This window comes from Chenopodium album, chromosome 7, assembly GCF_948465745.1.
Source record: "Chenopodium album chromosome 7, dcCheAlbu1.1, whole genome shotgun sequence".
Classification (NCBI taxonomy): domain Eukaryota; kingdom Viridiplantae; phylum Streptophyta; class Magnoliopsida; order Caryophyllales; family Amaranthaceae; genus Chenopodium; species Chenopodium album.
The window spans coordinates 42,608,358-42,612,573 of record NC_137840.1 but is presented as its reverse complement, the minus strand read 5'-3'; the positions used below and the strand labels follow the sequence as shown (position 1 = coordinate 42,612,573).

Below are 4,216 nucleotides of genomic sequence, written 5' to 3'. Positions count from 1 at the left end.
CACGGGAAATCCCACCGTCAGACGGGACAGTTTCCCGTGACACGGTGGACTATTGCCGTGACGCGAGAATTTTTAGTCCGTTTTTCCGTCTAAATTCATTTTTAACCCTAATTTCGTTCAGCATTTTAAGTGTCGATTGATAATTTCGGGCCATTTAATTTTTATTATTATTTGGGCTAAAAAAAGAAAATAAGTAAATAAAATAAATAAAAGGTTTGGGCCAAAATAAATAATAAAAAAATAAAAGGTTTGGGCTGAAATTAAAAAAATATATGCTATGACCAAACATCAAGACTGATCCATGGACTATTCAAAAATTGAATTTAATTAAAAACGATTTTTTAAGCACTCTTGGGATTAATTACTGAACCCGACCAATAGTGACGGTGAAAGGTTGTTCATCATCGGGTTTGGTTTTGGGGAGACATTTTTAGGTGTCTACATATCCATAAAGACTTCCATAATAGAGTTTATGAAATCAGAAAAAATGCTCATCATGCAACGTTGAAAGGTTGCGGGGGCATTACATAAACCAAAGGGAATCCTACGATATGCAAAACTACCATAAGGACATGTAAATGTAGTCTTTTCTTGATCTTTAGGGTGAATTGGAATTTGGAAAAATCCCGAATACCCATCCAAATAGCAAAAGAACTTATGATTAGCTAACCTTTCCAGCATTTGATCTATAAAGGGAAGAGGGGAAGTGGTCTTTTTTAGTGGCGATATTTAATCTACGATAATCAATGCACATACGCCACCCTATTACAGTTCTAGTGGGAATCAATTCATTTTTAATCACAGTCATCCTACCTTTTTTAGGAACCACCTCTACAGGACTTACCCAATTGGAGTCAGAAATAGGATAGATAATATCTGCATCAAGTAATTTCATAACCTCTTTCTTGACTACTTCCATATTAGGATTCAACCTTCTCTGGGGTTGAATGCAGGGCTTATAGTTGTCCTCTAAATGTATCCTGTGCATACAAAAATCAGGGCTAATACCCTTAAGATCATCAATATTGTACCCAATTGCTCTTTTATGGGTTTGAAGAACCTCTAGAAGTTGGAAAGTTTGTAGGTCATCAAGTGCAGTACTGATGATCACAGGGTATATTTCCTGCTCATACAGAAAAATATATTTTAAATGAGAAGGGAGAGGTATTAGTTCAGGTTTCTTAACCTCTGCAGGTTTTGAAACCTAAACTAAATTTACTACCTTCATGGTCTCTTTGGGGTCTAACTCTTTTAGGGAAAGAGCTTTTTTAATGGCATTTACTTCATTACCCTAGACGCTTGCATTATCTGCAGATAAATTTCCACAAAGAATTTCCTCCAAGGGATCCCTTGCAAGAACCTGTGGTAAGCTATCATCACAAATATCATCTATCTATTATATCAATCACATCAATAAAACAACAATTTACCTCTAACATAAGTCCTTTCAAAACTTTTCCTAAATTAAAAGTAACATTATCATCACCAACAGAAAGGGTTAGTTTACCATTTTTGACATCAATAATGGCTCCTACAGTGTGGAGAAAAGGCCTACCTAATATAATGGGAATTTGTGTATCCTCAGCCATGTCTAAAACAACAAAATCAACAGGGATAAAAAATTTACCAACTCTGACAGAGACATCCTCTAAAATACCTAAATGGTACTTAACAGAACGATCTGCCATTTGCAAAGTTATATTAGTAACTTTTAAATCACCCATATTAATTTTAGCACAAACAGACGATGGCATAACATTGACACTGGCACCCAAATCACACAAAGCTTTATCAATGAAAACATTTCCTATATGACAAGGGATAGAAAAACTACCAGGATCCTTTAACTTAAGAGGGGATTTATTTTGCAATAAAACACTACATTCCTCTGTAAAAGCTACAGTTTCTACCTCATTAAAGGCCCTTTTCCTAGTCAGAATATCTTGCATAAACTAAGCATATGCAGGAACCTGAGTGATTAAATTAGTGAAAGGAACTGTTACCTGCAAGTTTTTCACAACCTCTAAAAAACTTACCGAATTGTTTATCAAAATTACTCTTCAATTGTCTATTGGGGAATGGTAGTTTGATAACTGTGCTCTGCACATCTCCTCCCTTATCCTGAGATTTACCCTGCAAAGAAACATTAGAAGGGTTAGTATCTTATTGTAGCCCTGCAGGGTTAACAGGATTAGCGTTTGGTATAGAGGAATCGGGATCAAGAAACGGTCCATCTTCCTTTGGCATAGGTGGTCCATCATAATGTGAACCACTCCTTAGGGTGATTGCATTGGCATGATTTGTGGGATGGATTGGTTGCGATGGTAGAGCTCCCTGCTGACGGGTTTGTAGGGTAGATGAAAGCTGCGCAATTTAATTATCCATGATTTTATTGTGAGCTATAATTTAACTAATTTGTGCATCCCTACTTTCCATATGCTTTTGCATGTTTGTAAGCATTGCTCTTATTTATGTCATAGCATGGTCAGAAGATGAGGAGGGTTGTGCTTGGTTTAACTGGCCAGAATTAGGATGATCATATTTCTGCTGTGGTGGAGGTTGTTGTTGTGTTTGTTGTGAAGGTGGAGGGTTTTGTACATTAGTACTCCGGTAAGAAAGATATGGATGGTTCCGGAGACCAGGATTATAAGAGTTAGAGTATGGGTTAATTTGCCTTTAGGTTTGAAAGGCAATAACTTGCTCCATGGAACTCCTACAATCTTGCTCCCAATGCCCTACAATTCCATAATTTTCACAAAAACCTTCATTGTTAGCAACAGCAGAAACATTAGCTACAGAGTTAGGAGCTACAGTAAGACTATCTAGTTTCTGACAAATAGATGTTAACCGAGCTTGCAAAAAGGACATAATCGACATTATGCTTTCCTTTGTTAGCAAACCCTCTCAGATTCCCGTATTGGGAATTGTGTATTGCCATATCTTCGATAACCTATCCTGCATCTTCCACATTAAGATTCATGAATCTCCCACTAGCTGCAGAATCTAAAACTGATCTAGATGAATTTCCAAGTCCATTAAGGTTTGGATCAATTGCCATTGTGCTAGGTTATAGTGGGGGCATTCTCTCTGTATATCCTTGAACCTCTCCTAAGCCTCATATAGAGTTTCATAAGCCTCTTGGGCAAAGTTCTGAATAGCACTCCTTAGTACGGCTGTTCTCTCTTCAGGGTAATATTTATTATAAAAATTCAAGGCAAGAGTTTCCCAGTAAGTAATACCAAGTGCAGTTCTATTCAAACCATTAAACCATAATTTAGCTTTTCCACATAATGAAAAGGGAAAAAGAATCTCCCTGATTTGGTCCTACGTGACCCTAGCTTGTCTAATGGTGTTGTAATACTGGCAGAAATTTGCAATGTGAAGATTAGGATCTTCACCCTTAGCCCCATTGAATTGCTTCCTCTCCATCATTGTGATAAATTGGGGTTTAATTTCAAATTGCACTCCATCAAGGGACGGAGTGGGAGTAAGGTGTGGAAAATCTGTGAGCTTTGGCGGCGAGTAATCACTGAGCTTCTTTGGTACCGCCATCTCTAATTCTAGATCAGAAGGAATTTCTGAGTCACTGGAATCAGTTGGAGGATCTCTTCGATTATTGTCTTCATCAGAACCCGCCAGGATTTGTAATCCCCCATATTTTAAAATATATTATAAATGAAATTATATATTATTTATAATATTTACTTGTATTTTTCCGGAATTTAATTTCAAAAGTTTTAAATTATTTTTGGGGTTGATAAACGATTTTATTACAAAGAACTTTTTATGAACCTTCCTTCTATAATTTATGTCCAACAAACAAACCAAACTCAGTTTACTTTCTTAATTGACCCATTAATTTAATGAGGCCCAATATCCCTACTTACCCTACTACCCTCTCTCCTATAAATACCCCATACATCCCCAAAAATTTCCCCACACAAAGGTTAGTCTTATTTTCTTTCTCCTTTGTTTTATTAATTTGTGTAATTATAATTATTGATTATGGGTTTTGATTTTATTGTTTGAAATTAATTTAATTAGTATCAAATTGTATTTTGATGATTAAACTTTATAATTTCAGATTTTATAAATGTTATAATTTTCAGATTTTGTAAATTTAATAACCTAGGGTTTTTAATCATTGAAAATCATGATTTTAGGGTTTTTATGAACAACCGATTTAAGGGTTTTATAGTAATGATGTTTTGAAATT

At 35.6% G+C, this 4,216-nt stretch overlaps 1 non-coding gene across 1 annotated transcript; it reads left to right on the top strand.

The window, feature by feature from the left end:
• Positions 1 to 3,064: 3,064 nt before the first annotated feature.
• Positions 3,065 to 3,171, top strand: LOC145641256 (small nucleolar RNA R71). The gene has a single exon (XR_014115311.1). It is a non-coding gene; the product is annotated as a small nucleolar RNA R71 (small nucleolar RNA).
• Positions 3,172 to 4,216: the final 1,045 nt, after the last annotated feature.